This window comes from Littorina saxatilis, linkage group LG4, assembly GCF_037325665.1.
Source record: "Littorina saxatilis isolate snail1 linkage group LG4, US_GU_Lsax_2.0, whole genome shotgun sequence".
Lineage (NCBI taxonomy): Eukaryota > Metazoa > Mollusca > Gastropoda > Littorinimorpha > Littorinidae > Littorina > Littorina saxatilis.
The window spans coordinates 19,006,651-19,020,196 of record NC_090248.1 but is presented as its reverse complement, the minus strand read 5'-3'; the positions used below and the strand labels follow the sequence as shown (position 1 = coordinate 19,020,196).

Below are 13,546 nucleotides of genomic sequence, written 5' to 3'. Positions count from 1 at the left end.
AGTTTTATTAGAGCACGAAGATAGTTTTATTAGAGCACGAAGATAGTTTTATTAGAGCACGAAGAAAGAATTTTATCAGAGCACGAAGATAGAGTTTTATTAGAGCATGAAGAAAGAATTTCATCTGAGCACGAAGATAGAGTTTTATTAGAGCATGAAGAAAGAATTTCATCTGAGCACGAAGATAGAGTGTTATTGGAGCACGAAGATAGTTTTATTAGAGCACGAAGATAAAGTTTTATTAGAGCACGAAGATAGTTTTATTAGAGCACGAAGATAGTGTTTTATTGGAGCACGAAGATAGAGTTTTATTAGAGCACGAAGATAGAGTGTTATTGGAGCACGAAGATAGTTTTATTAGAGCACGAAGATAGTTTTATTAGAGCACGAAGAAAGAATTTCATCAGAGCACGAAAATAGAGTTTTATTGGAGCACGAAGATAGAGTTTTATTAGAGCACGAAGATAGAGTTTTAATAGAGCACGAAGATAGAGTTTTATTAGAGCACGAAGATAGAGTTTTATTAGAGCACGAAGATAGAGTTTTAATAGAGCACGAAGATAGAGTTTTATTAGAGCACGAAGAAAGAGTTTTATTAGAGAACGAAGATAGATTTATATTAGAGCACGAAGATAGAGTTTTATTAGAGCATGAAGATAGAGTTTTATTAGAGCATGAAGATAGAGTTATATTAGAGCGCGAAGATAGAGTTTTATTTGAGCATGAAGATAGATTTATATTAGAGCGCGAAGATATAGTTTTATTAGAGCATGAAGATAGATTTATATTAGAGCGCGAAGATAGAGTTTTATTAGAGCATGAAAATTACCCGCTATTACGAGTTAGTCGTGTGACAGAGAGTTTTCTTGCACACGAGACTGTAGATGTCTCACGACGGCGTAGCCGGAATACAGATGTGCTCCACTGAACAAGAACTTTAGATGAAAAGATTCTTCTTTGCGTTGATAAAAAAACGATATTTTCATCTTCAACACTCCTTGCTTCGTAATAAGTGGATTCCGTTACCTGGTTAATTTGATTCAGATGCAGAGACTTTCGATTGAAAACGATGTAATATGTTCTTTTTTCGTTCTGTGCTCATGTTAACCGTATGTTGGTCATCGGGTATTCTAAAAACAAGATAAAAATTCAAATTAACACAGTTTAAAGGGGGAAAAAACGCGGTCAGTTACACTCTAGTTTTCTTCCTGCGAGCACTGAAGTCGAAACATACGCGTCTGAAGGCTGAAATGTCGAATACCAATTCAAACAATTATGCTACGTGTACTCTACTATTCAGTTATGTTAAAATCAGGCAGGTACTCGTCATACCTGGGATTTCGTCAACTGTCGACTCGTCTTTCTTCCGAATGTGAATTAAGTGTAAAACAAATCATTTTGGGATAAAAAGAACGTACTGCTGGCACTGGCTCACATGAAAACTCAAATCGGTGAAAATGGCTGACAGAGTCGCGTTCGACAGCTTTGCAACCGAAATGCCATGGGTAGCCCCACCATTCGCGACGTTGAGTGTTTTTTGTATGTAAGGAACGACAGTTACTTTAAATTTGCTGATCGCGCAATGGTTTGCATCCCTACAATCAAAACGAAAGAACGAGGCAGAATATTTAGACATGACAAATTGTGAAGATTGGACAAAGAAGATTATTATAACCTTGAATGACTTCAGAAAGTATTTATCCTCAATTGCTGGGTGGTCTATTAGGGCTGAAAGTGGTCGAATTCGACGCTTTCATCGCAGTGGGTATATAGCACAAATCACCTGTGCGTTCAAGCATGATGGGCGTGGGTAAGAGTAACTCAAATATTCAGCGTATGTCGACGGCGGTACCTTTCAGGCTCCAAATTTCTCCTTGAAAACTCGAGGGTCTTGCTAACAATGATTTTACCGCGATAATGTTCGTACATAGAAATGCCTGGATGAGTGTGTGACTGTGTGTTTGTGTTTCGGTTTGGTTTTTGTTTCGTGTGAGTGAAGCTTTGTTTTTCACTTGAACGGGTCCTGAAACTGTTCAATATGAAACCAGACAACAATGGTCAGCATGGCTAGCCAACAAAGCTTCTCTCCCTTGTTCGTGCTTACAAACATCCATAACAACAGCAAACATAAAACATTCATTTTGATTATGTACAGAAAGGGGACTACACTTGCGCTTTCAACGAAAACATTAATTCTCTAGGGATTTAACTCAGCCTTACGTGTCGTTGCTCTTTTGTTTTACATGAAGAATAACTATCATCACTCCTGGCGCCCCTGTAAAGCTCCGAATGGTCGAGTTCGTTCGTGAATACAAAAATCAATATCGCCTGATGGCAGAGGCAACAGAAACACATTCCAAAGAAACAAAGCGGAGACGCCTCCATAGTTCCCCCTAGTACTCAATGATTGTCACATTAGGGGTTCCTCTGTTTCTTGTGGGTTTTTTTCAAAATTGAACTGAATTTTGGAATGTTTGATTTTATTTAAGCTCAGATTTATAAACTAGGCAACATACATGAGAAGTTTTATCAATGTTGAAGATGTGTGACGATATATGTCTCCAAAAAGGGGTTAAAATGACCAGATTTGGCGGTAAATTGTGTTATCTCGAATGGAAGTCAATTACATGTGCGACAGTAAATTGCGGGAGGGAATCTACCTACCCTAAAAGTTAGACAAGTTAAATTGCAATTAAAGCGACTTCATTTTAGCCATAAGCATAGTCGAGGCTGTCAAGTATGGGACGCGAAAGATGACATTTTACCTGGTATAATCTACCGGTATCTTCCCGCTATCTACTGGGTATTTCTGCACTTGATTGGCTCTCTTAACAGTACCGATATAAACTTGGCCCATGGGAGCCTGAGATACCTGGTAGATTTTCCCCCGAACAGAAAGCTCTCTCTCCCTCTCTCTGTCTGTCTGTGTGTCTGTCTCTCTCTGTCTCTGTCTCTGTCTTTCTCTGTCTCTCTCTGTCTCTCTCTCTCTCTCTCTCTCTCTCTCTCTCTCTCTCTCTCTCTCTCTCTCTCTCTCTCTCTCTCTCTCTCTCTCTCTCTCTCTCTCTCTCTCTCTCTCTCTCTCATTGTGTAACTGTGCGTCCCAAGGACAGATTGTAAGAAAAGGTGTAGCCTTAAATCTTGATCCTTGTTAAAGAAAAGTTCAATTCAATTCAATTCAATTCTCTCTCTCTGTCTCTCTCTCTCTGTCTCTCTCTCTCTCTCTCTCTCTCTCTCTTTCTTTCTCTGTCTGTCTCTCTCTATCTTTCTCTCTCTTTGTCTCTCTTTCTCTCTCTCTTGCTTTCTCTGTCTGTCTGTCTGTCTCTCTCTCTCTCTTTCTCTCTCTTTCTCTGTCTGTCTCTCTCTCCCTCTTTCTCTCTCTCTCTCTCTCTCTCTCTCTCTCTCTCTCTCTCTCTCTCTCTCTCTCTCTCTCTCTCTCTCTCTCTCTCTCTGTCCTTTCTCTCATTTGCAGCTACACGTTAACCAGTGACGGTCTAGGATTCCGAGGTACTCGGTTCTCAGTTTTTGCGCAACTTGGGCATTGTCTACCGGCCGGGTATGTTGATAAGCAAATGGCTGAGGTTTCTGCTCGGTAAAAAAAAAACCCCGGGTGGGCTAGGCTTCCATTGGCCCAATTCATAACGGTAGTACAAGAGAGCCAACCAAGCGTAGAAATACCCGGTAGACTGCACCGTGCAAAAATTCACTTTTCGCGTTCCAAAGTAGAAGGATGTTTTGTGGCGTGGTCGATTGCCGGTAACTGTGTTTTGTTTTCTTTTTTGGGCTTTTGTTTCTAGTGACAGCAGCTTTGTTTTCCGCCTAAAAGGGTGTAGAAACAGTTCAATATGATATCCGACAACAATGGATCGAAGTCACGTGGGTTAAGCTTGAGGTCACGTGAGTTTAGGGATAATCTCGATTTCTCTCACATTTTTCGTGGTTATTGGCCGGGAAGTGAGTAGGGAGGCGAGACTGCGGTGCTGTCGGTTAACGTATTGGACCGTTTTTGTGGAGTTCTTCACTACAGGAACGGAAACTTTATATAGTGCAGGGTGGGGTTGATGAGTCTGAAAATGTGCCACACAACCAGACAATGGACGCGTGTTTCTTTCAGGCGAGACTTGCTCGCGGCTAGCCGCTGGCGGAGCTAGGAGGCGAGAGTGTATGTGAAACGTTTTAATGGCTAGCTACGCAAGAACTAATCACCATTCGTTTATACCAAAACGATCGTCTGCACTGTTGGTAAACGGCCATGAACAGCCAATCGGATTGGCAGCAGTGCGGCGGCCATATTTTCTCGCGTATCGAGCACCTCCTAGGCATGCTAGCGTTCTATCGCCAAATCCTAGCGTTCCTCGCGGCGACAAATGCCCAAGAAACGGTACGTCCTCGCCCCACTCGCCAATTCTCGCCTTAAAGAAACGGGGGACGAAGTTGACGAAAGCTTCAAATAAAAGCACATCAATGTTTTGGTTAAGTCTGTCGACAAACACATTGCTGCACACAATCAAGAATATAACCAGGGAATTGTTTTTGTTCTTCTCGCATACACCCAATTACTTGACTTACCAAACAAGAACAAAGTCCGATGTGGTGTATTTCAGATTCAAAATTGTATCAATTGTTTCTGCTTTATTCGTTGTACACAACTTTATTTCTTTTATACAAGACCACTAAATATCACACAATTTACAAAAGTTGTGCTCATTTTCCGAAGGCACAGTGCAAATCGACAAACCCCCAAACTAACTAAATGAAACAAGCAAACACATCTATTTGTCCCAAAAGCTGCACAGTTCGGTTTGGGGGTTTTGAAGGATATTACAACACAACAGTAACAGATTAAAATCAGTGTGTGAACGTTAAGTCATTTACATTATCAAATTGGGTATTCTTTGCAGACAGTAACTTCTCAATTCCCTCATGTCTTTGTCTTCGTTTCTCATTACTTGATCGCCCTTGAAATCCGCAAAACGAGCTTGCAATTAACCATATATCGGATCCGAGGAACTACATTCCAACGGGATTCATTGTGCAGAATGTAAAAGATAACTGCCCATACTGCAAACATGCTCTCAATATGAGAATAAACAGATTCGGGACTCTGACAAAGAAGATTCAGATTTGCATAACAAAGGCTGTCCCTGATTGACATTCATTTATTGGTTAGTGACAGGGCAATTTTGAGTAAATCACTACAGGTGCATGCGTCTAAATTACAGTACAACAAGTGTCTCAAGGACTTGTTAAAGTCACAACTACTCACCATTCACATTCATTTAACTACAAAGTAACAGGAAACTTTCGAGTAAATCATTGCAGGTGCATCTAAAATACAGTACAGTCAGTGTTCTTTGGACGTCTTCACGTCAAGGAGCCCACAAAACTTGTCCAAAAGGGCTTCCTACATATTATCTGTTTAACTTAAGTAAGCTTGCGATTTGAGGAGGTGACGCATGCAGTCTGTGAACACTTTTAATAATAGTGATGAGGATCATTATTTGGCGCAAATCCTAAAAATAGTTCTAAGCGCCTGACAAAAACATAGTACTTACACAAAGAATCTTCTGTACAAAATGCCAAATCACAAAGTCATATAAATCGAAGCAAACTAATACATATACAAGTTTTACCAAGATTTCTACACACATACTGTACATCAATTTCAAAATACATAGCCGCACACAAGTAAAAAGATTCATTATACAAATAGCTCATTGGCTGGTCCCATGGCAACGCAAGCCGATCGGAAGCGTACAACATGCTCCGGATGTTGTGAAAAGCATTATCCGAGGTAAAGGGGCTCTTACTCCTCCGGGCCGGTGAAAATCCTGAAAGAGTTATTTTCAAAAATCGTCTTATACGGTGATTCGTTTCTGATGGGTTTTTTTTTAAACTGATTTAACAAAATTGTGAATCATCAGTATAGATACATGATTTTTTACATAATTATATATTTTTTTTCTATAATTTTTTTCCCCATGGTTCATTCAACATCTGACATAACTTCCTTGCATGTGCCACTGCTATAGATGCTGGCATCAGATTCACTCGGAAGTAACTGTCTTTAAACATACACCCCCCCCCCCCCTTCTCCTCCAAACTAGAGAAAGAGAGAAATGGCTTGCTAATCACTGGAAGTGTTCGCTAAGTACTTGTGTTTTCCTAAACTCCCGTGACCTCAATCTTAACCCACGTGACTTCGATCAAAACACGTTGTGAAAGATCATTACGTGCCAGCGATCATTTCCGCAACCAATTGTGAACTCCGATGAACTCCGATGAACTCTTGAACGCTGATTTTCGAAAGAAAAGGGTATCATAATATGTACGTGCTTTATAACATACACCTCAGAATGAATTGTTCTTCTCGATCGCATTATAAAGCCGATCGGAAGCGTACAACATGCTCCGGATGTTGTGAAAAGCATTATCCGAGGTAAAGGGACTCTTACTCCTCCGGGCCGGTGAAAATCCTGAAAAAGTTATTTTCAAAAATCGTCTTATACGGTGATTCGTTTCTAATGTTGTTGTTTTTTTTAACTGATTTAACAAAATTGTGAATTATCAGTATAGATACATGATTTGTTACATAATTATACATTTTTTTCTATAATTTTTTCCCCATGGTTCATTCATCATCTGACATAACTTTTTAGCGAAATCTAGCCATAAGATTATTGAAAAAAAAAAGCAAAAATGTAGACGACCACCTTTAAACACAAAATTAGAGAGGTACACCCCCAAAATGTTGAAAGTCAAAATTCTGCCCGGAAAGTCTTTTGCTCTCATTATGACCTGTTGGAATACAATTTGATGGACTTGATTTGTATGCTATGTGTATAACATAGACAAATGCCTTGTCGACTAGTAGGTTCAATATTTAAAAAGATACACGTAAAAACATTATTGTGAGAGACAGTTTTGTTTGTTATTAGCTTTTCTTACACAAATTATGCCTTTGATATTGCGCATCCTTACTTTTTTAGCTAGTGCTGAATTTTATCTGAATTGTATTTTATCTTCTAAATAGCTCCTCAATTCAAAGTAGATGATCAAATGTATCCGCGATGGGCAATGTGTGTCATATTTCCTAAATTTTCACCAAGAAAATCAGTTGTGAACTGTTTTTTGTCAGTTTACTTTTCACTGAAGAAAACATGCTTTTCATGTGTAAAACAAAACACTCTTGTGAATTTCTTGTGAACGGGACAAAGCAGTACAATTATGTTTATGTAGTTACTGAATGTAGATTGAGCTTGCATGATGTTATTTGAACATCGCAACAACAACGATGACGTCACAAGTGACGTAACGTGTGGAGTCTAGATGAGCAGTCTGTGTCAAATGTTCGGAAAGATAGACTGCATACAATACACAGAGCAATCGGTACTTCCTCGAAAAAGTTGTGCCATGTGAAAGACATGAATATACTTTCTAAATTGTTTACCACAGCGGTAACATCGTTAACTTTCACAATTCGAAGGCAGAACATCCCAACTACACTGAGCACAAAAAGGATTGGATATTTCTTCAGTGCTATCAACTCATCAAGCGGCCGCGGCCGGGATTTGAACTCAGGACCTTCCGATTAGGAGGCCGATGTCTTACCCACTACGCCACTGCGCCCGTCATATCCAATTCAAAATTCCTTTATCTTTGTTTTATAAAAATCCCATTTCAGTTGATCGTCCATATAAGCATTTTGCTCAACAAATTCATCCAATAAAGAGTTCATGCGTGCAACAAAAACCACATCATTAAACACATCTTCGTTAGACTTCCAGTATAAGGGACCATACTGAAACCGTGATACACAATGCTGGTCCCAAAAAAAATATTGATTGTGTCGGTCTTTGAAACTTTGAAAGCGCCGATAAAATATTGTCGCTTGACCCGGTGTCACGAACTGAAACCTCTGCTGAACAATCCTTCTCATTGCGGTCAATGCGCATGCGCCAATCTTGGACTTAAAAAATGCGACCCTTTGACCGAACGAACCATGGGTTAGGGTTAGGGTTAGGGTTAAGATTAGGGTTATGGTAAGGGTTAGGGTAAGGGTTAGGGTTAGGCCGTTAGGTTGTTCACGACCTGATTAATCTCCCCATGTTAGCGCATGCGCATTGACCGCAATGAGAAGGATTGTTCATGCAGAGTTTTCAGTTCGTGACACCGGCCGCGATGCGGTTACCGACTGTATGCGGAAATGAGTATGATTAGGAAAGCCATTAACGATCTAACCGCCTGGCAATGATATGGCTGCTTTACAAACACAATCAGTCTGGTGGCCATCAGTGTGCGAACAAGCAATAGGCAAACACTATCGATGGACCATTACTCTGACTTCCTCTGTTTCCCAGGCGGCGGGGAGGAGGGGGGGGGGGGGGCGATAATCCAAACGATGCCGGGAGAATTGAAGGACATGGTGACCAGATGCAGACTAGTAACCTAAGTTGTTATATCAAAACCTTGTGTTTAATTACACATTGATATGCATCCATTTAAAACTCCGATGGCATCATCGCCATCGGGCCTTACTATTGAAGCCTGACAGAGCGAAGCGACGAAGGGTTTCAATTAGGCTTTAGTAGGGCTTCAAACCCCGATAATGCCCGATGAAAGTCTACTATAATTAATATTGTAAATGTTCAATCTAGTCTCCAATACTTTCCCGCACACTTTCACGAAGCACCGACTGTGCGAACTGAATGCAACAATGCCGACGTGTTTCAGTGTTTAGTTCACAAACTCCTATCAGTTCACTGACCTGGAAGGATCAAGGTTTCCGTATCACTTTCGTATTACTCCTGCTTTATTCATTTACATACGGTTTTTTTCTTTTTTATTGCGTGATTGATAAACAGCAAACTCGCGAGAAAACAAATTGTACTCCTGGTGAATTCATATTAGTGTACCCCTTGAAAGTGTGGTTGCTGTCAAATTGTTTGTGTTAAAATAGTGTTGTATTCACTGAACTCCCCTCGGATCCAGCCATGGGTGTAGTAGTGTGAACGTGGTGTGTTTTATTGACTTACAGCATTTTGTTTTGAGCAGAAGTGTGTTCATATTATGCATTGATTGTTAGATTAAACATGAGTGCTTTATTCTTTCTGCAAACAGTCTGTTTCCTCTGTGCGCCGGTGTGTGTGTGTGTGTGTGTAAAACTGATACTGCCGATTCAGTCAGTCGTGGGCGAAACTATGAAGTACAATGCAGTTATCTTCTATCTATCTATCTATATATATATATATATATATATATATATATATATATATATATATATATACGACTTGTGTCTGTGTGTGTGTGTGTGTGTGTGTGTGTGTGTGTGTGTGTGTGTCCGCGATGCACGGCCAAAGTTCTCGATGGATCTCTTTCAAATTTTGTGGCCATATTCAGGTACACCCCGGACACAACCTGGTCGATGAGATATTTCAACACGTGCTCTCAGCGCACAGCGCTGAACCGATTTTAGTTTTTCTCTGGATCCATTCCCAGTAACTCTTCCTTATCTTCTCCAGTGTTTTCAGCGTTTATCTCCCTTCCTTCGTGTGGCGTCAATCCATATTCCCGTTTCTATTTTTAGAAGATCACTGTCGACAACGCTCAATCCATATTCCCGTTATACTATTTTTAGAAGGTCACTGTCCCGGCGAAGCCGGGTATTACTCTTCTCCAGTGTTTTGCGCGTTTATCTCCCTTCCTTCGTGCGGTGCGCCGGCAAAGCCGGCGTACACCCGGCAAAGCCGGGTCCCCGGCGCAGCCGGGTATTCGGCTCGACTTCTTCCCGGCGAAGCCGTACCCGGCGAAGCGGGTATTCATCTAGTAAATAATATATCAGTTAAGTTTTACATTTACAAAGGTAAAAGTATGTATTCATGTTTTCATGTAATCCTCAGGTATACATCCTTGTCAGTAATCACCGGACTCGGAGTACCAATTAAGGCCGCTGTGACTGGCAGGACTGATATCAGTCTTGACTGACGAGTGCGGTTGAATTGAGGGAACGGCCTGGACAATGTCATGTTAGTTTACATGATATTTTTTGATCGTGTGACCGACGAGTCACCCCCCCCCCCCCCCCCTCCTCAGAGGCCCGCGTGTGGGTAAAGAGAATTAAAAAAAATCTAAACTGATAAAATAACAAGTCGCGTAAAACGAAATTACTACATTTAGTCAAGCTGTGGAACTCACAGAATGAAACTGAACGGCACTGCATTTTTTCACAATGACCGTAGTCCGCCGCTCGTACAAAAGGCAGTCTTCTTCTTCTTCTTCTTCTTGGCGTTCGCAGAGGTTACACGATCAGTCCAGCACTGTTGATAAATGTTGTCGTTTTCTCCAACTCCTGTCGACTGCTGTATAGTTTGGTCTGCAAGGGAGTTAGTGACGGCCACACTTCTTTTCGTTCCTCATCTAGTAAGGGACATCGCTGTAAGATGTGTTCCGCTGTTTGGTCTTCTTGACCGCAGGCACAGGTTGGTGATGGCGCCAGCTTGAACTTTCGGTTCATGTGAGCATTGAGCCTGTTGTGGCCAGTACGCAGCCTGATGAGGTTGACTTGCTGCTCTCTGGACATTGTGTGGTAGTCATCTCTGTTTGTCCTTGGCCTCATCAATGCCTTGATGATTGTCTTCTGCTCACTAAAGCTGACACTGTTTTCAGGTTGGTCTTCCACGGCTCCTTCTTTCGCCAGCTCATCTGCCCTTTCATTTCCTGGTATCCCACAGTGTGCTGGTATCCACTGGAGGACAACTCTTCTGGTTTGTCTGACCATCTGTAATGCTTTGGCCAGCTGTGGGAGTTTGTCGTTCTCCTGGGCCTGAAGGACTGAAAGTGCGTCCGAGAGGAAGACAACTTGGTAGCAAGGGTCTGCGGAGTCCTGAACCAAGGAGGCGGCCTGCATGAGAGCTTCTGCTTCTGCTTTATAGGTTTGTGCAGTGTTTGCCAGTGGCAACGCTGGATGTAGCTGTATGTCCCCCAGGGAACTGGATCAGAATGACAGCACCTCCATTGAGCACGGCGTTAGTTGCTGATCCATCGGTATATACATGGATCCACGCCTCTTTTGGGTACTGTTCGTCGATCAGGGCTAAGGTGAGTGCCTGTCGAGCTGTGTCATTCTGATCTTCTCCTGGGGTAACATGTGGAACACTGGTGCAGATCTGTATGCCTGGTTTCTCTGTTGCCTTGGGGGTTTCCTCTTCTTCTTGAGTCAGAGGTAGAGTGTTCTGTGGGAGGACTTCCCTGTACTGTCGAGAAAGTCTCTTGCTCTCGTGTACAAAACTGCTCCGTTTGAGCCGGTTCTTGGTGAGGTTGCTCAGTCTGTGCTTCATGGGGTGGTCGGGTAGGCACTTTAGCTTCTCGGCCTGTACCATAGTCTTGGCTTCTCTTTTCTGACAGAGGGGTTGGATGGTGGTAAGCTTCTCCATTTCCTTGATGGGCGTGGATTTCATTGCACCAGTGATGAGTCGGAGGGCCTGGTTTTGCACACGGTCGAGGGTCTGCAGGTTTGTCTTGGCTGAGGTTGACCACGCTGTGGAGCCGTACTCGAGGTGGGGTCTGATTGTTCCCTGGTATACTGTCTTCAGTATCTTCTCGTTCGCTCCCCAGGTCAGTGGTACCTGCCAGCTTCCTGAGTATGGCTAGCTTGCGCCGGGCCTTCGTCTCTGCCTGTGCAATGTGTGGTTTCCAGGTCTGCCGTCTATCAAAGGTGACACCAAGGTACGTTGCTTCTTCATCCTCTCTCAGAGGAGTTCCACCAAGCCTAATGGTTCCGGCTTTCTGCTCAGTTTGGCGACAGTGTGAATAGTGTGGTGGAGGATTTCTCCTTGTTGATAGAGACGCACCAATCTTCTGCCATGCGTTCAGCCTATCTGCCGCTTGCTGCATTCTGTAGGTGTACAAAAGGCAGTGAAATTGACGAGCCCGGCTGTTTAGCGGCGTAGCGGTTGCGCTATGTGCTGCATAGCACGCTTTTCTGTACCTCTCTTCGCTTTAACTTTCTGAGCGTGTTTTTAATCCAAACATATCATATCTATATGTTTTTGGAATCAGGAACCGACAAGGAATAAGATGAAATTGTTTTTAAATCAATTTCGGAAATTTTATTTTCAATCATAATTTTTATATTTTTAATTTTCAGAGCTTGTTTTTAATCCGAATATAACATATTTATATGTTTTTGGAATCAGAAAATGATGAAGAATAAGGTGAACGTAATTTTGGATCGTTTTATAAAAAAATAATTTTAATTACAATTTTCGGATTTTTAATGACCAAAGTCATTAATTAATTTTTAAGCCTTCAAGCTGAAATCCAATACCAAAGTCCGGCCTTCGTCGAAGATTACTTGGCCAAAATTTCAATCAATTTTATTTAGGGTGTGACAGTGCCGCCTCAACTTTTACAAAAAGCTGGATATGACGTCATCAAAGACGTTTATCGAAAAAATGAAGAACACGTCTGGGGATATCATAGGCTACCCAGAAACTCTCGTGTAAAATTTCATAAAGATCGGTCCAGTAGTTTACTCTGAATCGCTCTACACTGACACACACACACACACGCACAGACAGACACACACACACACACACGCACAGACAGACACACACACACACACACACACATACACCACGACCCTCGTATCGATTTCCCCTCTATGTTAAAACATTTAGTCAAAACTTGACTAAATGTAAAAACTGTCGGTCTTGACTAAAAACGCACTGCCGCATTCACTGAATCGCTCGCCACCGCCAGCCGGAACGAAGTCAATATCAGGGACAGAAATCAATACGTAAAACGTAGGTGGGAGTACGGTCAAACCAAAATGTCTACATTTAACAACAAACGCTTTAGGGAACCAACAGCCACATTTTCTGTAAATCAAAGTGCGCAGAATAAAATTAGCATAAAAGCCTCGTCATTGTAAAACTGACCAATAAACACACACGCGCACTGAACCGTCAGTCTCTCATGAAGAAAGAAAGAATAAGATATTCTTTCGTCAGCCTTTGTTTCCCCTATTCATTTTTTCTCAATTTCTTTTTCTCTCCCGACTTCTCTCTCTCTCTGTCCTCTCTCCCCCTCCTCAAAAAGTGAAAAAAAACAGCGTGTGACGGGACAAGTTGTATGTGACCAGCGATTATCTTTCTAAATTTCGCCCTCTCTGTCAGCGAGACTCCGTGGCGCAACGGTAGCGCGTCTGACTCCAGATCAGAAGGTTGCGTGTTCGAATCACGTCGGGGTCATAGCATATTTTTTTCTTTCATTCCAGATTCCGGTTTTCTAGCTTTTTCTGTATGATTTCACGAGTGTGTGTTTGTGATTACTAATTTTAGATAAGAGTGTATATGTTTCAATGATGTATGTAATGCAGACTAAATTCCATTTTCTGATCGGGATTTCACCTTGTTTTGTTTTTCTTTTACATTGCAACGATAACTCTCAAATTATAGATACATGTTTTGTATATAACTAATGAAGACTGCCATTGCTGATATTTGTACATATTTCTCACTGAGTTATCCTTAAATCCTACTTAGTTATT

The 13,546-nt window shown here is 41.7% G+C and overlaps 1 protein-coding gene and 1 non-coding gene across 2 annotated transcripts in view; one reads left to right on the top strand and one right to left on the bottom strand.

Annotated features, from left to right (window-relative positions):
* LOC138963659 (multiple epidermal growth factor-like domains protein 10) overlaps window positions 1-13,546 on the bottom strand; it is a 42,947-nt gene that overhangs the window by 26,018 nt on the left and 3,383 nt on the right. The window lies entirely within an intron of this gene.
* On the top strand, window positions 13,176-13,247 carry Trnaw-cca (transfer RNA tryptophan (anticodon CCA)). The gene has a single exon. It is a non-coding gene; the product is annotated as a tRNA-Trp (tRNA).